Source organism: Mya arenaria, chromosome 16 (assembly GCF_026914265.1).
Source record: "Mya arenaria isolate MELC-2E11 chromosome 16, ASM2691426v1".
NCBI lineage: Eukaryota > Metazoa > Mollusca > Bivalvia > Myida > Myidae > Mya > Mya arenaria.
In genome coordinates, this window is record NC_069137.1 from 9223564 (window position 1) to 9246354 (window position 22791).

A 22791-nucleotide genomic window follows, 5' to 3' on the forward strand; every position below is an offset into this window, starting at 1 on the left:
TGACTATGAGGTAGTATCTGGGTAAAAGTAAATGATATTACAATACTTATGTCATACACTGAATAAATCAGTAAACAAAAGCGGGTCCAGGGGTGTGTGTGTGTTGGAGAGTGGGAGGGTAATGCAATATAGGAATGTAAAATAATTAAATACGCCCAAAATGCAACCTTTCGGACTTGAAAATTGCTAAAATGTAATTTAGGGAGTAATACTAAATACTTAATACCAAACTGTTTTCATTTCGGTGGGAGCGGCGCATGTCAAAAGCCTACGCTCCTAAGTTACACCACCTCTAACGTCAAATCCTGGATACGCTCCGGGTATAACATTTAAGGTATTTTAATATGATAACCACGTTTAAGGAAGACAAGGGGAATATTTAAGCAAAAATATATCGATATGAAGATTCATAATATACAGCCGATGTTTATTAAATCTGACCCTTAACCTTTTATGAAGATTTAATTTCAAGCTTTCTCATGAGTTATTCATTTTTGCCTAGTTGGATTGTAAATTTAAAGTATTGTTCAGTGGTTTAAAGGTAAAGCCTGTTGGCAAAATGTAAGAGAAGAGCCTCGTTCATTTTGTTTGCATTATAATAAATTATCTGTCAATTTGAGAAAAAAATGACGGTCAAATATTGCGTGAGTTTAAGTTGTATTAATGTGAACTTGACGATATGCATGCTTGATATCTGAAATGTAAATTTAAATGGTCCGATTTTCGTTATAATTACAAATGTTGAATATTCTTAAGTTTGGAATTGGTCTTTTTTGAAGGAATCGAATTAGAAATCGACGGGGTAGAACGCTTTAACTGATGGAATCCTGTTTTTATAATCTGGTATAATCGAAAAAAAAATCATTGCAATACTTCTCTGCAAAAAATCCAGTTTTTCATATAAACATTAAAGGAATACAATAAATAGAACATGTGATTTAAAGTTTTTCATATAAATATAAATGAACGTCAATCATTTTAAATCATTATCTTTCATTGTTCACTGTTTTATTTGATTGGATTGCAACGATAGTCCAACATACGAGTAGAAAAACAATACCAGGGGCCCGTATCATTATCAAACGTTATTCGTTACTTTAACCTGTAAGAATTATACATGTTGCAGGGCTCTAATATGTTTTGTTGATTATATTACTGACTTAAATCTTCACAGATATATATCGAATTCACGCAAGTAGGACATGATCAGTTCACATTATCTGACACGGGCACATGCGCTCGAAAAAGTTAACATATAATAGCCCTACATGATTGACACATACGGAACAGCGACAATAGTGTACTTGATGTTTGTTTGTTTATTTGAGTTTATCAGTAGATCTGCCCGCATCCATTGGCTGCATTATGGCTTGACCCCGCCGTGACGCCATCACGACTTAAATTGTGGTTCAATGTCATAAGTGACATGAAATAGAAGTGACAGCAATTCGCGGTCAAATCCAGACATTGGAAGACTTGAAGAAACAGAGTGAGATACAAGAAATCCGGGTGCGATACCCTAGCTATTTGCGAAGATACCTCTTGGTACTTTTACGTGCTCGGTGTAAAGCACCGTTATACGGGATACAACTTTCCTGGGTTGAATTAGTACTGAGTACACCACTTTTCCAAGCACTACCCTTTAAATGCCGAACGCCAGGCAAGGGAGCTATTTGTACCTACCTTTAACGTATTTCGGTATGACGCGGCCTGGGATCGAACCCACGACCTCCCGCTTCGTATGCGGACACCTTAACTACAAGGCCACGGAAACGGTACTTGATATGGTTCGGTGTCACTTAAATAGCAAACAGGCTGCCAAAAATGTTGAATGTCTGAATAATAACTTCAAATTACGTTATTAAAGGTTGCTTGTTAAAGAAATTAATTTGAATAGTTTATTCAAATGAGCAAACATTCATAGTCTAAGGATATTCATATTAAAAATGTTCTCCAAGGCTTGAACAAGTCGGCTTGTATTACAAGTATAGATAATTGAGCTTTAAACGTTCGAATTATCTTCTCGTATTTAGATATAAATAATGCTCTTAATCGTGATTTAACCAATATGTAAAACGATCTTGCGTACCACCTGATATTAAATATGACCAAACAGAATTTTAAACGTTTAAAGTTTTTGTGAAGCCCGATTATTGCCCGGTCTTAAATTTGAAGCTATTGATTTGCGAATTTCAGTGTATCAAACTTGAGAACGAATTGCATTTCGAAATTGCAATGTTCGATTTTCAAATTCTTTGCATTACCAGCAGTGTTTCATAACATAGGATTCTTCAAACTGTAATCGGCAGAATAACGTTTACCACATGCCTCATAAGCAACAAACATATTAGGAAAACAACCATAATATGCTCGTCATCTTGTCAATTATGTGCTCGCTAGTTCACGCAGAAAATGACCAAGACCGTAGGGGTGTCTATCCAAGAAGGACACAAGCACTGACCATTTGCAAAATGTTTAAACTGGCAATACGCATTTATGTACGAGCGAGTTAGCTATGCAGGAACAACGAAATTAAGAAAACGAAGCTCGTTTTAATAATTCCCGTGAGGCAAAAGCCCATTAAAACCCTGATAAACGTTCAACTAGCATGTTACAAGCATGTACGAGTATACAATTAACGAACAACCCGAACCTACACAATGCTCTCGTTTGATGAAGTTCTTGAGGCGAGACCCAACTTAAGTCAGCGAGACAAGTGACAATCGTCTTCGAGAACTCCATCGAGAAATCTCATATATAACAAATATATGCAGTAATTCTTGTGTGTGTTTGTGTAAATGCGGTCGTGCGCATGTGCGCACGCGCGTGCGTGTCGTTGTGTGTGATTTAATAATGTGCACGTTATGTCATGGGGTCATTTTAAAGAAGCGATAATTAAATCGGAGGTAGCAATTACAGTGTTAGAAATTAAGAAAAAGAGAACTCGAACGCATACCAAACATAGTACAGTTTTATGCACGTAGAAAAAGATCAGTATATTTGATTTCATCAGGGATAATTACTGTTATTAAGAATAATGTTTAAATCATATTACTGCAAATGATAAACTAAACTTTTAACTTTAAACATTTTATATCAAAGAGGCATTATTTTCTTTTCACCACGATATTGAAAATGAGCGAAACTTGACACTTCCTTTACACGCTCTGTTCGCAATTATATTATTCACACCTTGGATACCAGGTAAACACTGCTGTGCCACGATAAATACACAGTATTCGTTTAGTAAAGTAAGACGTAAGTTTTTTGTAGTTTAAGTTCACATTTTAGGAAATATTTATCTCAAATATGTGATAAAGGTATGTGTGTTATTCAAATTGTATCTATTTAATGTTTTTTTGCATGTATTAGTTTCTGCTGTTAGTAGAAGGAAATGTATTTAGGGAAATAAAACGAATAGCGTTTATATTTATGAATTTATTTCTCATTGTAAATTTCTTTTCATATAAGAATCAAGATGATTTGTTTTTCATTGTAGATTTCAAGTCATATTGCTAAGATAGTTGGCTTAAATGTCAGAAAAAAAATCTTATTGTGGATTTTGAAATGTTTATGGTTGTTTATAAAACCATCAAAAGAAAAAAAGAAAGAAATAAAACATCTTGTTTAGAAACAAGACATGCTAAGTTATTAGCCCACCTGAACACGAAGTGCTCAGGCTGAGCTTTTCCTATCGCCCATTGTCCGGCGTTCGTCGCCCGTCCGTCCGTCGTCCGTCAACAACTTACGGCATACCCGCCTAAAACACCTGTCCAATTTAGATGATACTTCACTGGTATGTTTCGTGGATGGTGCTATTTCAATAAATATATGTTCTTGAGGAATTAAATTCAAATGTACAAATGAAACATTATTGTATATATTTTCCTTCACTCTCCTTACACTGATTAAACAAATACTACTGATGGTTATACTTAATATTCAATACACGATCCATTATTACCCTGCTATTAAAACAGCAACGGTTAACATAACAGTCAATTCGATATCAACGGACTATGTTTTTAAAACTTACAAAAGAAAGATCATGCCTTATTTCAAGTATGTTATAGTCCATATTTCTAAATATGAGAACTACTTTTATCATTTACAAAATAATGGTTCATCTGCATAACACTTCTCCTAAACACAGTCTTGATGTGTATGAAGTTTGATATCAATACCTCAAAAAAAGATGAGGTGAAATAAATAGAAGGAGCCCAGGACAGAATGACGGACAGGTGGGACATGTGATTTCGATATGACAATGGTTTATCTACACTGGTTAACATGAACAATTGCTCATACTCGATTACTTGTGCGTCAATTGTTTTAAGAATTATAATATGAAAGATCGAACTGCTGAGTAAGGTATGGGATTTTACAGGCGTGTACTATAGAAAGTTACCAATACGATACTTTTGTTTAACGAAACTATGAAAACAAAGAATAATCAAAGTGCTGAAAGCGCTGATGGACTAGGGCTTTATTCAGGGGAATGTTGGTAACTGTGTTATAAGCATTGATAAAAGCTCATGCCACAAGGGGGGCACTATCGAATGGGCTTGTTTAATCATAAGACTAAAAAAAGCTTGCGAGCTGCATAGAAAATGGTTAAAGCGTCGTTAAGGTGGCAGGATAAAATCGTCATAGCTCTTTTGAATTTCTCAATGCTGTAAAATCAGACTTATACAATATGAATTTACATGTCTGGCGTATGATAACCAAACTACACATAGTACTATATTTCAAACAATGAGCATTATAGTTTATATAACCAACACCTTACACATGGGACTACATATCAAACATCAATGGTAGACGCCTCATGGTTTCAGTCAAGAAGATTTTCAAATACTAAATTACTACACCAGCATAAAAAAACAAGAACCTACAGGATCAGGATAGAACAGTCTTGGTAAATAGCCACTAAATATATATGGCTACATGTATATACAAATAAAAATAAGTCGTCGCCTTAAGCATTGTCATTATGACTTTTAAAAACGGCTCTCCTTTAACAATTTACATGCCTATTTGCTACAACCGTTTATCCGCCATTTGCACATGAAACATGACATGCGACGTCATAGTCACTGGTGAGAGCGGCTTCCTTATAGTAATTTACCTGGTTTTGTGTTCCTTCCGACTATCCGTATATTGAACATGTATTTAAGAAATGCGGCGTCTTTAGGATACAAAATACCCTGTTTATTTACTCCGTCCATTTATCCGTCGTTTGCTTAACACATGCGTTGATATATGGACATTTGAAAACGACTCTCCGGTAGTAATTACCTGATCAATTCGTTCCGCTCGTCTTGTGAAAGAGGCTTTCCGATAGTAATGACCCGGTTTAAATGTCCCGTCCGTCCATCCGTCGTTTGCACATGTCTCAAGACATTCGGCGTAATAAGGACTTGTTAAAGGGGCTCTCCCATAGTAATCACCCTGTCTAGTTGTTCTGTCCGTCCATCCGTCGTTCGTAAAAGGATATTCGGCGTATTTTGGAATTGATAAAGCGGCTTTCCGGTAGTAATTACCCTGTAATTGCTGGCACTTGCCAAATTTAGTGTTAACTGTGTGTGAAAGACACTGTAATACTTCAATGGTGTTATTGACTTCCTCCGTGTCCGGCCATTACGCTACAGATCCTAGCAGTTCGAATGCAAGTTTGTGATATGTGCTGAGCGTCCTTTACAATAATGAAAATCTGAGGCAACATTTTAACAAGGGGAGATCTTAGGGTACAATGTGTTAAATTAAATATTAGTGACGCCGACTAATGAGGGTAATTATTACGTTTCTTTATAATATTAAACAAATTGGATTTGCAATACTTCTGTTATTGATCAACTTTCTAAAAGTCATTTTGATAAACGTCAAGATTAAAAATAAGACTGATCAATAAGCCTAAATACATTCATTTCAGTATAATTATAGTTAAATGATCGAATATTTAAATAATGAAATATGATATTTATTTTTGTAGTGGATAGCTTACATCCTCTCGATTAATGTATTCATTCCGAGGCGCAACAAAGCAGGGATAATGAAGTCGGCATTTCCTTTCCTAGTAATCTTCTTCATCATGTTTTGCGTTAAAGGCAGCACCCCACAACGATGACAGCACAATATTGAAATACTAAACATCCAAAAACTTTTCGATACAAAACGCCTGTCCTTCGTAACTATGTTTTCCATTTTCGAGATTACTGCCATACAGATGTAAATGATTTCTTACTATGCTATGTACCACGCGGTGTTTACTCTCACAAATACAATGGAAACTACAGAGACGAGCACAGTTAAAACATTACTATGTTCAGAGACACAAGACAAGGGCCTTACCGACAATGAATTAGAGACACCAGACAAGGGCCTTACCGACAATGAATTAGAGACACCAGACAAGGGCCTTACCGACAATGAATTAGAGACACAAGACAAGGGCCTTAACGACAATGAATTAGAGACACAAACGTATAAACATTTCATACACAACTACAAAAACCTCAAACAAATAACTCACGCATCAAAATAGCCTTACCAGTAAATTATTTGTTTACCGCTTTTCAATGTCAGTGAAAGACGAGTCGTTTTGAATCCTGAATCTTCTTGGGGATTACACCTGTTTTGCAATAACCTCAAAATTGTCTCAATGATTATCAGTTATTACAAGATCAGAAATAAAAACCTAATAAATAATACATAACAACCCTTTATAATTTACTGAGTTTACTCTCGACTATCAAATTACTGAAAATCTAACCATCCACATGATTCTTCTTAATTATTTGTTTAACCTATCCATCAAGCGCAATGCACATTTCATCGTATTACTGAGGTGTATTGCATAGAGTTGTATTGATGATATATTATGGTTCGTCGACTCGTGAAGCGCTGTTAGTAACGTATAAACTCAACCAATAAAAGAAATATCACTACATGAACTTTCTTTTCTCCTACTGTTTTTGCTATACTTTTAGAAGCCGGAAACATGAATTGCATAATTCATAAAACACAAAAATGATGTCTTAGGTTTAAAATGTATAAGATTGTTTAAACTTTAGGCCTGGATGTTGATTGAAACATATTATTTGCAGATGCTTTATCAAATTTAGATAATAAATACAAATCTCAACTGTTTTTTTTTTCTTTTCTCCTGAAAAAAAATACGGGGTTACAAAACAGGTCTTTTATCTACAATATATTGGGTAGCATTGACCGCCTTGAGAATGCAATTATATATTTTAAGTTGGTTTCGTCGTTACAAAACAGGTCTTTTTTTACAATATATTGGGTAGCATTGACCGAGAATGCAATTATATATTTGAAGTTGGTTTCGTCATTACACAACAGGTCTTTATTCTACAATATATTGGGTAACATTGATCGCCTCGAGAATGCAATTATATATTTGAAGTTGGTTTCGGCGTTAAAAAAACGGGTCTTTTTTCTACAATATATTGGGTAACATTGATCGCCTCGAGAATGCAATTATATATTTGAAGTTGGTTTGGTCTTTTAAAACTCATAATTATCATATACAAAAGACGTTTATATCGATCAAACTTGTGTCAATATGCTTTTTTTCTTACAGACGTTTGTGGATTTTCGATCAGAATATTAAGTGTCATTAATCTATTTTTCAGTTGGATGAAAGCACGCCATTGAATCAAAGTATTTGGAATTGAAAATGGAAGTAGGTAAGTAATCTTCATTCAAATTAATTTGTTAAAAACATGTTAAGAATACCTTTTGCACAGATTTGAAAACAAATTTCAATGTTGTGTTTTGATGACCTTAACTACTACAGCATTTACCAATAATCATAGTTTATGAGCGATTAAGGGGCATAATGGCTGTTTTTGTACGTTATGAATCAAGCACTATAAAAATGTGCTTTTATGCAAAGAATATGCTTGCACCTTATTATTATTACTTCTCAATTAATTAGTTAATGCTCCATTTAAAATCTTTAATTTATGCTCCAAAACAAGCAATGTTAAACTTATTGGCTCTTCCCATGTAATCCATTTGATATTTTTTATTACCCGCGAACAATTAATGCTCTCCCAGCCATATTTCAATGCCAAACAAGCAATGTTAAACTTATTGGCTCTTCCCATGTAATCCATTTGATATTTCTTATGCCCCGCGAACAATAAATGCTCTCCCAGCCATATTTCAATGCCGCTTGCATATCATTACGAACTAATGGTTAAGTTCAAGTTTTACTTTATTTGAAATGCATAAATGCTTTAATCCAATGGGTATATATTAAGTAGCATGTTTGTGTTATAGCTATTAGTTTCGACCGCATTTTTATTCATAAAACTGGTTTATACTATTTAATGACAACAGGGCAAAGCCTAGTAGTTGAATCTAAAACCTTGTTTATAGTCACAAGGCAAGTACCCAAACCTCATGGGACAAGACACACACACATATTAACACCATATACACAAAAAATGAACACCACAAACACAAATAGACAACACACCCATCAAAACAAGCATCTATAATGGATAGGATTACCTCCTTGGAACGGTCAGTGACAAGCGAGAAACCACTCGCATTACAGTTGGTTCTTGCACTGGTGGGAGAAAACCCAGACAAAAGCTTACTAGAGCTATCCCTAGATGAATTTAATTCTCCAAGCAATAAGCCCCCTGGATTTTCTTTTGTAGGACAATACCTCCACTTCCGGTTGTCTGTCAGTTGCAGGATTTCTTCTACACGGTTTCTCACAAAACATTTTTAATGAATCCATTGTTTGTAACTAATATGTTATTTGCTTGTCTGACCACAGTTCCTTCTTGGCAATGTTGAGTTGTTGTTGAAAGTGTCAACCGACTGTCACACTGATCACTGGTAACAACTTCCCATGGATATTGTTTTATTATTCTTGTTTTTCATTCATTTTATTTTTTTGGTGGTTGAAAATTGTGTTTGATTATCCTTTTAGGCCGACCAAACGTGTTGATAATAAATACCGTATGTGTTAATACCAAAACGTTGTAAAATAAATACTGGTATTTATTCAGACCAAAAGGTCTAAATAATAAATACCCGTATTTGTTTACCTAAAAACCGCTATATAGAATATACCCGTATGTGTCCACCCCTAAACGTCTTAATGATTAAAAGCCGTAAACCAAGCGACCCCTACCCCCGACCCCCCAAAACCCCCCACTAAAAACACGTTCAATAATAAAACACTGGCAAACGTATAATGACGTATAATTATAAATGCCCGTATTTGTTTACCCCCAAAACGTCCTTAAAATTGCATCTAATTATCATTCTTAGGCCGACAACCGTGACCTTTTTGTCTACGTATTTTTGCTTTATTCCAAGTAAAAAATATCCGGGTTTGGGTTTGGCATAGGGCATGTAATTAATCACAAACAAGTAGAACAGTGTGTCAATGACTTAATTGACGTCAGTTCGTTTCATTGGCCTAGCTATAGTGTGTACACCTATGTGGGTCGAAATAAGCAGCCCTAAGTGAGTGGTCGGTGGTGAGCAATGGGGGTGTGATACATAGGAAACAAGGGGACGGTACGTGTTAATGTGGGTTGTATCTGGGTATGTTACATAGAAAAGAAGGGGACTGTACGTATTAAAGTTGTGTGTATTAGGGGTCGACGCGACATAAAAAAACAAGGAAACCGTACGTGTTAAAGTGGTGCGAATCCGAGCTGCGTGCTATATAGAAAACAAGGAGATTGTACTTGTTTAAGTTGTGCGTATCCGGGGTGCGTGCTACATAGAAAACAAGGAGACTGTACGTGTTAAGATGGATTTTATCCGGAGTACATTCTACATAGAAAACAAGGAGACTGTACGTGTTCAAGTTGTGCGTATCCGGGGTGCATGCTATATAGAAAACAAGGGAAATGTACGTGTTAAAATGAAGCGGATCGGGTCATGTGTATTTAACAAACAGGAGGACAACATCTGTTAAAGTGATGTGGATCGGGCTGCGTGAATCCAATAAAACACGTTTATTGAACGTGTAAAAAGGTGTATGTTAGACGTGTGTTTCATAGAAAAAAGTTACTGTTTGTGTTTAATCCTCTATATGTTATTCATATGTTCCAATTATGTTTGAAATTATAAGGTATGAATAATGTAAGCCGTATTATTGTAAACATATCTCATCGAATGTCGTAAACAGGGCATCAAACAGGGACCTTATAAAACTTACGATTGTAATTTGACTCTTCTGAACGACTTATGTTATAGCTGGAAAACATCAAACGATTAAGAATGGGCGGAGTCAACGTAGCAAATAAGTGGCGGAGTGTTTCGGGTGAGTGGCAGTGGGCATTACACACCCGCAAATGTTATTTAAAACTATTTTTTGTGATATAAATAACACGTAGTTTTGATTGACATGGCTATAATACTTATTGTACTATAAAAATATTGTTGAACAAATGTGTAACTGATACATTTTATTTTGAAATATATATATTTATCTATCTACATGTCTTTTGTGAATTTATGGTTAAAAAACACCTTTAAATGAGTTTATGAGTGCAGAAACAAATGATGTATGATTCAGTGCTAGGGACATTTCGTTTGCAAACATTCTACTTCATTGTATTACCTTATTATTGAAGCTTATTTCCCAATTTCTTCATGGGCTCTGTTTTATCTCCTGGGCTTGGTACTAACGAATTTAGACAGGGCTCACCCGACGCGCACCCCCTCTAACGTTGTTAAAGTTTTATTTGTTAACATATTTAGTGCAATTTTGTGCACTATTTCAGTCTTAAGTTGCAAAATATATCATTGAGAACGACATGAAGACTCAATTAACACATTCAAACAATGCTACACTCGCAGTTTAATAGGCTAACAAAGATCTGATCGCACACATGTATGCTTGATATGTGTTTTGGCCATTGTTTGAAATTCCATCCTGCAGCCATGGCGTTTCCTAAAGAAACCATTTTTTCAACCAGAGATGGCAATTTCAAACGTTTTTATTAAATCACAACCGCCTAAATGTTTGACCCATGATTGAAATACTCATTCGTTGATACTCTTTGCCCTGATGTCGACTCGTATTATATCTTGTGACCCTGATAAGTTAAACACACACACTGTGTAGAGTTTTCACCAGGGTGACTGTTTCGCTTTCGTTACCTGCAAAGGTTGAGTTTTGTCTCTTTTATCTAAAGCTACATCCATTTGAGTGTAATGTTACAAACCCATCAGATCACATACAGATCGTGATAGGAAATAAGCTCGTCCTCTAATGTTCGCGGATAATAATAAGCAGCTGTGGTTTTCAGTTGGGGAGGGGTTATAAGATAACTATGCTTTTCAACTGTATAAACATTGCAGAAGAGAGAACTAAAATAAAGTGGTTTCATATGTTCTTTAAAATCGACGGAACGCCTATTTCCAATGTGCCAATCATGAGGTTCTGCAAATATTGAGGTACTGCAAGTTTGAATTTCAGTACTCAATCAAAATGACGGTTTGTTAAAAACTGCTGGTTTAAAAATTCAAAAATATAAAAAAAATCATGTTTGAAGTTCAACACCGATTTTATAATAACACGTTTTGCATGTCGTACGTCTTGTTTATAATAACAATAGCTCAATATAATGGTATCTTTATGTTGAAAGGCACGATTACCGTTCCTCATCAGAACCAATACGCTTGAACGTAATCATTTTCGTGTATTCAGATCAGGAAAACAGATAAAATGTATTGTCTAACAAGAAGAACAGTCAGCTTTTCTAATCGCCAACAGCTCACACCCTAGTACATCGGAACCTTGTCGAATAGGTTAAAAAAGTAAATTAAAAGACTAAGTTAATTCAGTAATTGTCAAATTATTCCGTTATAAAGTATGACTCAAGAACACTTGAGTGTAAATCGTGATTTCGACGAAAACAAACACATAAAGCGATATCATATTACATATGAACAATAACATTTAAAGGAGTGGTTGGAGATGCATCCGGCCCGCATCAGTTCCCCGCCCCTTTAGTGTATCAACAATAACATTTAAAGGGGGGTGGAGATGCATCCGGCCCTCATCTGTCTCCTGCCCCTTTAGTGTATCAACAATAACATTTAAAGGAGTGGTTGGAGATGCATCCGGCCGTCAACTGTACCCCGCTCCTTAAGTGTATCAACAATTACATTTAAAGGGGGGTGAAGATGCATCCGGCCCACATCTGTACCCCGCCCCTTTAGTGTATCAACAATAACATTTGAAGGGTCGGGGCGGAGATGCATCCAATCCTCATCTGTACCCCGCCTCTTTAGTGTATAAACAATAGCATTTGAAGGGTCGGGGCGGAAATGCATCCAATCCTCATCTTTACCCCGCCCCTTTAGTGTATAAACAATAGCATTTAAAGGTGGGAGTTGGATATGAATCTGGCCTCGCCCCTTTAGTGTATCAACAATAGCATTTAATGGTGGGAGTTGGAGATGCATCCGGCCTCGCCCCTTTAGTGTATTAACAATAACATTTAAAGGTGGGAGTTGGATATTCATCCGGCCTCGCCCCTTTAGTATATTAACAATAGCATGTAAAGGTGGGAGATGGAGATGCATCCGGCCTCGCCCCTTAAGTGTATCTACAATAACATTAAAAGAGGGCGGGTGGATATGCATCCGGCCCGCATATGTCCCTCGCCCCTTTAGTGTATCAACAATAGCAGTTAAGGGTCGGGGCGGAGATGCATCAAATCCTCATCTCTACCCCGCTCCTTTAGTGTATAAACAATAGCATTTACAGGTGGGAGTTGGATATGCATCCGACCTCGCCCCTTTAGTGTATCAACAATATTATTTAAAGAGGGCGGGTTGATATGCATCCGGCCCTCATATGTCCACTGCCCCTTAGTGTATCAACAATGGCATTTAAAGGGGGGGGATGCGTCCGACCCTCATCTGTCTCCCGCCTCTTTAGTGTCTAAATGAATTGTGTATGTCAATATCAGAGAAAAATAATATAATACCCAGGATGCACCCTTTCAAACTAAGGAAGGCCTATCTAGTAAGGGATAGGACCTTTACAACCTATCACCATATATTAACCAGTAGATCGGTTCTTCGCCATAGTCGCACGTCGGATGTTCTGATTCTGTAGTTCGGCTACACGTCCTTTTTATCAGTATTAAAATAATAATAACGATTCTAAGGAGCATTTTAAACCACAAAAATTGTGGCAAAGTAGCTATTAGTTAAACAAATAAAATTCACGAAGACAAATATTGTGTGAATTCGATAATGTCATATAATATATGTACATCTTCACGGGGGCCCTCGCCGGGTAAGCAACCCTCCCTCAATTAATTCGCTTGTGAAATATGTATCAAATGTAAGAATAATTTCATGAAAAAAACAAAGTTGTCAATCTATAATACAGCAGCTTTAGACTGCTGAATAAGATCAGATCAAAGTTTATCATATTTGCGTTCAAAAGATGATGTCTTATGGCGAATTTTTGGCAGTTCACCAACAAATATAGATATATTCTATATTAAGTTTTTATCATTTAATATAATTGACTTTAAGGCATTGATGCCAAATTCAGCCAATATTGAGACAACACATAAATAAAGTGTCAAAACTGATATTATGAGAGAATGCATCTTAAAGTGAGAATTGAAAAGGCCGTCAAACATTCATTTCAGTATAATTTAATTAAGTTATTTGATCGAATACAGGTTAATTCAAAATGAACAATCTGAAGACTGATCTGAAATGTCGAATATATTATACAAATCCTTCTATTGATTTCCGTCCTTGGGTAGGTTTATGAAGCGCATACCTAGCTTTTGTTAATCATGAAATCTGATCTATCCCTTCTTTGTATAGAATTATGAAGTATAAGATTTATATAAGCACAAATATAGAAGAGCATTGGCATTGTGCGTGCGGCTTCAGAAATAAAAGTTAGTTAACATTCGATTTAGTGAGAAATATGGAATCAAGGGATTTTGTTTAAACAGTAAGTACGTATACTTTCTGCTATGTGTGTTATTATTTATTAAGTTAAACAGTTGACGATTCCATCAGTTATTTTCAAACTAATTGAACCTTTTTCTAGCGGCGCAAGTTTTCATCAGCTTTATATCGTTCTCTATTTGGTAATTTGTGGATTAATTCGTTCAATTAAAACATATGAGTATCAAATACAATATGACAATAATATGTGGAACGTTTACTTCTGTTATCTGTGCTATAATTGATACGACGCTTACCACGTTCGCTGTTTGGTTATATAGAGATACAGTGTCAATACATATTAAACATGAAGACGAATGGGTTCCTGATTTACCAAACACACATTAGCTTATCTATGGTGTGGCAGTTAAAAGTGTATGAGTAAAAAGCCATACCATTACAAAATTACCGTAAGCTACTACGTGGTGAGACACGGGATAGCTAATCCGTGAATGACTGCCAGCGGATTATAAAGCCATATTATTACAAAATTACCATTAGCTCTATTGTGGTGAGACATGGGATAGCTTATGTGTGAATGACCGCCAGTGGGATATAAAACCTTACCATTGCAAACTTACCTCAGGCTTGTTTGTGGTGAGACAATAGACAACTTAGAATTATTGACTAACTGTGAGATATATTACCAAATTAGTTTAAAACTACCTGTTTTTACTTTTTTCTGAACTCAGAGTAGTGTATCATTAGATGTATGTTATATTAAACTAAGATATTTTGTGTATCGTTGTATTAAATAATTGTTCATTTATATCATCGATATAAGTCTTTTGCATAAACACTTGTCCTTAATACGACATTTGACTCAAGTTTGTTAATATCTTTGGTAATAATACTCGTCCATAGAATCAGATCTGATCTGATACATGTCATTGTAAAAGAAAAATAATCTGTATTTAAATTAGAATTACAAATGTAGCCAAAATACAGTAATTTCGATATTGTAACGGATATTATTCAAGTCACAATTAGCTGACACAATAACAATAGTCAATTGTTATCATAGTATACAAACTAGTGTATATTTTCCGCCTGTGTTAGATTTAAAGAGGCGCATACCGAAGCTTTTGTTAGGGATGAAATATGATATCATTTATTTGTATAGGATTTTGGAGTTCATTGATAATATTATGTTATTCATTAGGTGATTTAATATTGGCCAAGTTATTCGTCCGAGGACAGCAATATTGGACAATACTGCTTACTGAGGGCAATTTCTATGACATTCTGATTTAAACTGTCATATCTCCACCTTAACATATTATTACATCTTACAGGATTTCCATTTTTCGTTCATGTATTCTGCTTTTCTAGACTTGACTTTGCTGATTTTCAGGTGCGTCATTGATAGTGACATTGTGCAGATTGATAAACAAAGCCAAATAAACTGTTTATTCTAAGGAAGTATATATATATATATATATACATATTCGTGATAATTGAGCAAAGTTTCAAGAATGTTTTCAACTTTTACGTGGATTTTGTCGGTTTTCAAAAACATAATTGACTGTCATAAAATACAATAACAGGTTAAACATTATGTAGACTGGTAATTCAAAAGTACTTTTTAAACAAGGAACTATTTTTACAGTCGAATAAACGAAAACTTATAGCTGCCGCATTTTTTAATTTACAAGAACTCTCGTATAAGGGTGCGTCTTTAAAATGGGTCGTTCCTTGCATTACGTATTTGTCGAGTAGCCAATCAAAATGGCAGAAACTCGCATTTGCCGACTTTGGTTCGTTTTGGGCAAGATTCGGCATATATTGTTGTCAACTGTTATGGATTAGTATGAGTATTTTAGTATCACGTCAAATACGTGATGATTAGTTATTATTATAAGGACAAGCATTGACTACCATTCACATGTATGTGTGTGCGCAATCAGAAATAACAATAATGAAATCGCTTAAGTGAGAAATATGGAAGGAGCGGTACATATATTATAAGTTATTTTACATTCTTTTTTGAGTGATACTTTCTATTTAGTAGAACAGAAAACACGAAGTTACTTGGTCCTAGTGGCGCAAATTATATTTTGTAAATGTTGACATTATTGATTCAATAATTTAAGTTATAATAAACTTGGTGTTTATGTGTTTCGTATTATGTAAATTGGTATTGCTTTATTTCGTTCAGTTGAGCGATGACAGCTTCCACTTTATTTTTAAACACACGTGATAAAATGACGCAACCTTTCTATAGATAAAATATTGATATGATTAATAATAATGTGTCTAATTATACACAGGTAAATGACTTTTCATTGTTCAGTGTAAAAACTATTCGGCTGAATGCAATAATTCAATTTCGTTTCGAGATAACAAGGATATGTTAGGAACTTGCTCATGTTTTCCATTAATCATATTACACAAACACGCATGTACTCATACACACACACATACTCACACACACACACACACATACATACCCACACACACGCACATATATATATATATGTTATATATTAATATAAATTCTTAGATATGCAGATGCAAAACACGTATGTACGATGTTTCCAACAGAAGGCAAGCGGTATCATTAGAGCTTAACAGATAGCGGTAATCCTATTGTAATTTACCTGTCTGTTTGATCCGTTCCTTAATCCGTCGTTCGCACATAAACGTTAGACATGCGGCGTCATTAAGGCTTGTGAAAGATTCTCTCATATAAATGATTTCCCTGTCTGTTTGTTCCGTCCTTCGATTGCGCTTGTACAAAGACATGCTGCATAAGTATGACTTGTGAAAGCGGCTCTCCTGTAGCAATGCCTAATTGTTTCGTCCGTCCGTCCTTCATTTTCACATATACTGAATACTTGCGGAGTAATTATGACTTTTTAAAAAGGCTATCTTATAGCAATAAACCTGCCTATTTGTTACGTCCGTTCATCCGTCGTTTGCACATGAAAAAAGACATGCGATTTCAGTGACTTGTGAAAGCGACTTGCTTACAGTTATTAACCTGGTTTTGTGTTCCGTCCGTCCATCTGTCTTCTGCAAATATATTTAAGACTTGCTGCGTCTTTAGGACTAATGAAAGAGACTAATAATAATTACCTTGTCTATTTATTCCGTCCGTCTATCCATCGTTTGCACATATGCTTTAAACATGCGGTTATATAAGGACATGTGAAAACGACTCTTCTGTAGTATTTACCTCGCTGATTTATTCCGTCCGTCCATCCGTCGTTTGAACATAAACAAAGACATGCAGCGTCATGAGGACTTTATGGAGAAGGCTCTCGTTTGGTAATAACTCTGTCCTTTTTTTCGACTGTCTACCCGTCTCCCATAGTAATCACCCTGTCTAGTTGTTTCGTCCGTCCATCAGTCGTCTATACATGTCTAAAGACATGCGGCGTTATAAGGACTTGTAAAAGAGGCTCTCCAAATAACCATCCTCCCTTTTCGTCCCGTCCTCCATCATACGTTTGCAAATTAGGACTTGTGAAAAAGGCTCTTTTATGTTACTAACCCTTTCAATAGTTTCCGTTCATCTACTCCTCGTTCGCACATGAAAACAGACATGCGGCAATATTAGGACTTGTGGAAGGGACCAACCTATAGAAATCACCTTCCCTTTTTGTTCCGTCCACCATCTGTCGTTGGCACATACGCTTAACACATGCCGTGTCATAAATATTTGTGAAAACGGCTCGCCTGTAGTTAATACCTGGTCGATTTGTACCGCCCGTCTTGTGAAAGAGGCTTTCATATAGTAATTACCCTATCATGTCCCATCCGTCGGTTGCATGTGTCTAAAAACATACGGCGTCATAATGACGTCTTAAAGAGGATCTCCCATAGTAATCACCCTGTCTAGTTGGTCCGTCCGTCCATCCGTCGTTTAAACATAAACAAAAACATGCGACGTCTTTCGGAATTGTTTAAGCGGCTCTTCGGTAGTAATTACCCTTATGTGATAAATGTGTGTGAAAGACACTGTAAGACTTCAATGGTGTTATTGACTTTTCCGTGTCCGGCCATTACGCTACTGATCCTAGCAGTTCGAATGCAAGTTTGTGATATGTGCTGAGCGTCCATTGCAATAATGACTATCTGAGGCAATATTTTAGCAAGGGGAGATCTTAGGGTACAAATGTGTTTACTTAAATATAAGTAACGCCGACTAATGAGCGTCCTTATTACGTTTATTCATACTATTAAACAAATTGGATTTGTAATACTTCTGTTATTGATCTACGGTGTCAAAGTAATTTTGATAAACGCCAAGATTTAAAATAAGATTGATCAATAAGCCTGAATACATTCATTCCAGAATAATCATAGTTATATGATCGAATATTGTTCAAATGCAAATAGAAACGAAACAAAAGATTGGTCTGAAATGGGGACCAATAGTTTACAAATTCAGAAATCTATTATTATTTATTATATGGTATATTTTAGAGGCGCATAGCGAAGCTTATGTAAATAATGAAATATGATATTTATTTTTGTCTATGATTTTGAAGTTTTGTTATTATTAAAGGACAACCAAAGAAGACCATTTACATTGAATTCGCGGCTTTAGAAATAGAAATAACCAATATTGGATTAAGTGACAAATATGGAATGAATGGATCTTATTTAAAAAGAAGACAAGTTTACATTTTGCTAAGAGTGTAATTGAATATTTCATTCCATCAGTAATTAACATAATATAAACTTTAATTTTTTACTTTCAACAGCGGCGCTATTTATCATTATCTTTATATCTTACTGTATTTGGTAAATGGTATATTTATTGATTCAGTTAATAGACATAAATATTGCACAAAGTATGACAATAATAAATATGACGTTTACTTCGGTTGTTTTTTTTTGCTAGAATTATGTAGGTACGGAGCTTAGCATTTAGCTGATACGGAAATATAAAGATACAGTACGAACAAACACCATACCATTACAAAATTACGATATAGTGCGATATATGGCCATATCACTACTCTACTTCCTTAGGCCTGTTCGTGGTAAGGCACTGTATAACTTATGAATGAGTGATTAACAATGGCATAAAAACGCCATATCATTACGTGACCTACTTATAGTGAGACACTGGATAGCTTATTAGTGAATGATTGACAGTGAAATATAAGGTCGTACCATAACAAACTACCTTAGGCTAGTTTCTGTTGGAACACTGGATAGCTATTGAGTGAATGACTTACAGCGAAATATAAGGTCGTACCATAATCAACTAACTTAGGCTAGTTTGTGTTGGAACACTGGATAAGTGAATGACTTACAGCGAATTATAAGGTCGTACCATAATAAACTAACTTAGGCTAGTTTGTGTTGAATTACTGGATAGCTATTGAGTAAATGACTGACAGTGAGATATATGGTCGTACCATTAAAAACTTACTTAGGTTAGTATGTGTTTGAGCAATGGCTTGTTATTGAGTGAATGACTAACAGTAAGATATATGGCCATACCATTACAAAACTACCTTAGGCTAATTCGTAGCGAAACACTGGGTAGCTATTAAGTGAATCACAGACAGTGAGATATAATGTCATACCAATACAAAATTACCATAGCCTAGTTTGTGATGAAACATAAGATATTTATTGAGTGAATGCCTTACAGGGAGATATAAGGTCGTACTATTACTAAAATACCATAGTTTATTTCGTTGTGAGACCCTGGATAGCTAATAAGTAAGTAACTGACAGTGAGATACAAGGTCGTACTATTACTTAAGTACCATAGTTTAGTTCGTTGTGAGACCCTTGATAGCTAATAAGTGAATAACTGACAGTGAGATATAAGGTCGTAATATTACTTAAGTACCATAGTTTAGTTCGTTGTGAGACCCTTGATAGCTAATAAGTGAATAACTGACAGTGAGATATAAGGTCGTACTATTACTTAAGTACCATAGTGTAGTTCGTTGTGAGACCCTGGATAGCTAATAAGTGAATAACTGACAGTTAGATATAAGGTGTACTATTACTTAAGTACCATAGTGTAGTTCGTTGTGAGACCCTGGATAGCTAATAAGTGAATAACTGACAGTGAGATAAAAGGTCGTACTAATACTTAAGTACCATAGTTTAGTTCGTTGTGAGACCCTGGATAGCTAATAAGTGAATAACTGACAGTGAGATATAAGGTCGTACTATTACTTAAGTACCATAGTTTAGTTCGTTGTGAGACCCTGGATAGCTAATAAGTGAATAACTGACAGTGAGATAAAAGGTCGTACTAATACTTAAGTACCATAGTTTAGTTCGTTGTGAGACCCTGGATAGCTAATAAGTGAATAACTGACAGTGAGATAAAAGGTCGTACTAATACTTAAGTACCATAGTTTAGTTCGTTGTGAGACCCTGGATAGCTCATAAGTGAATAACTGACAGTGAGATATAAGGTCGTACTATTACTTAAGTACCATTGTTTAGTTAGTTATGAGACCCTGGACAGCTCATAAGTGAATAACAGACAGTGAGATATAAGGTCGTACTATTACTTAAGTACCATAGTTTAGTTCGTTGTGAGACCCTGGATAGCTAATAAGTGAATAACTGACAGTAAGATATCAGGTCGTACTATAACTTAAGTACCATAGTTTAATTAGTTATGAAACCCTGGACAGCTCATAAGTGAATAACTGACAGTGAGATATAAGGTCGTACTATTACTTAAGTACCATTGTTTAGTTAGTTATGAGACTCTGGATAGCTAATAAGTGAATAACTGACAGTGAGATATAAGGTCGTACTATTACTTAAGTACCATAGTTTAATTAGTTATGAAACCCTGGACAGCTCATAAGTGAATAACAGACAGTGAGATATAAGGTCGTACTATTACTTAAGTACCATTGTTTAGTTAGTTATGAAACCCTGGACAGCTCATAAGTGAATAACTGACAGTGAGATATAAGGTCGTACTATTACTTAAGTACCATAGTTTAATTAGTTATGAGACCCTGGACAGCTCATAAGTGAATAACAGACAGTGAGATATAAGGTCGTACTATTACTTAAGTACCATAGTTTAATTAGTTATGAAACCCTGGACAGCTCATAAGTGAATAACAGACAGTGAGATATAAGGTCGTACTATTACTTAAGTACCATAGTTTAATTAGTTATGAGACCCTGGACAGCTCATAAGTGAATAACTGACAGTGAGATATAAGGTCGTACTATTACTTAAGTACCATTGTTTAATTAGTTATGAGACCCTGGACAGCTCATAAGTGAATAACTGACAGTGAGATATAAGGTCGTACTTTTACTTAAGTACCATAGTTTAGTTAGTTATGAGACCCTGGACAGCTCATAAGTGAATAACAGACAGTGAGATATAAGGTCGTACTATTACTTAAGTACCATAGTTTAATTAGTTATGAGACCCTGGACAGCTCATAAGTGAATAACAGACAGTGAGATATAAGGTCGTACTATTACTTAAGTACCATAGTTTAATTAGTTATGAGACCCTGGACAGCTCATAAGTGAATAACAGACAGTGAGATATCAGGTCGTACTATTACTTAAGTACCATAGTTTAATTAGTTATGAGACTCTTGACAGCTCATAAGTGAATAACTGACAGTGAGATATAAGGTCGTACTATTACTTAAGTACCATAGTTTAGTTCGTTGTGAGACCCTGGACAGCTAATAAGTGAATAACTGACAGTGAGATATAAGGTCGTACTATTACTTAAGTACCATAGTTTAGTTAGTTATGAAACCCTGGACAGCTCATAAGTGAATAACTGACAGTGAGATATAAGGTCGTACTATTACTTAAGTACCATAGTTTAGTTAGTTATGAGACCCTGGACAGCTCATAAGTGAATAACTGACAGTGAGATATAAGGTCGTACTATTACTTAAGTACCATAGTTTAATTAGTTATGAAACCCTGGACAGCTCATAAGTGAATAACAGACAGTGAGATATAAGGTCGTACTATTACTTAAGTACCATAGTTTAATTAGTTATGAGACCCTGGACAGCTCATAAGTGAATAACAGACAGTGAGATATAAGGTCGTACTATTACTTAAGTACCATAGTTTAATTAGTTATGAGACTCTGGACAGCTCATAAGTGAATAACAGACAGTGAGATATAAGGTCGTACTATTACTTAAGTACCATAGTTTAGTTCGTTGTGAGACCCTGGACAGCTAATAAGTGAATAACTGACAGTGAGATATAAGGTCGTACTATTACTTAAGTACCATTGTTTAATTAGTTATGAAACCCTGGACAGCTCATAAGTGAATAACTGACAGTGAGATATAAGGTCGTACTATTACTTAAGTACCATAGTTTAGTTAGTTATGAGACCCTGGACAGCTCATAAGTGAATAACTGACAGTGAGATATAAGGTCGTACTATTACTTAAGTACCATAGTTTAATTAGTTATGAAACCCTGGACAGCTCATAAGTGAATAACTGACAGTGAGATATAAGGTCGTACTATTACTTAAGTACCATAGTTTAGTTAGTTATGAGACCCTGGACAGCTCATAAGTGAATAACTGACAGTGAGATATAAGGTCGTACTATTACTTAAGTACCATAGTTTAGTTAGTTATGAGACCCTGGACAGCTCATAAGTGAATAACAGACAGTGAGATATAAGGTCGTACTATTACTTAAGTACCATAGTTTAGTTCGTTGTGAGACCCTTGATAGCTAATAAGTGAATAACAGACAGTGAGATATAAGGTCGTACTATTACTTAAGTACCATAGTTTAATTAGTTATGAAACCCTGGATAGCTCATAAGTGAATAACACACAGTGAG

General features: G+C 35.4%; 1 protein-coding gene across 9 annotated transcripts in view; it reads left to right on the plus strand.

Annotated features, from left to right (window-relative positions):
- Positions 1 to 22791, plus strand: part of LOC128222544 (uncharacterized) — a 144653-nt gene that overhangs the window by 30942 nt on the left and 90920 nt on the right. For 3 of the 9 annotated variants that reach the window (XM_052931596.1, XM_052931605.1, XM_052931606.1), the window contains exons 1-2: positions 3244 to 3320; positions 7656 to 7709. The gene's annotated coding sequence lies outside the window, so the exon portion shown is untranslated. Of the gene's footprint in view, positions 1 to 3241; positions 3321 to 7655; positions 7710 to 13916; positions 14001 to 22791 lie in introns of those variants that run through there. The other 6 variants (XM_052931597.1, XM_052931599.1, XM_052931598.1 and 3 more) reach the window with 5 other exon arrangements.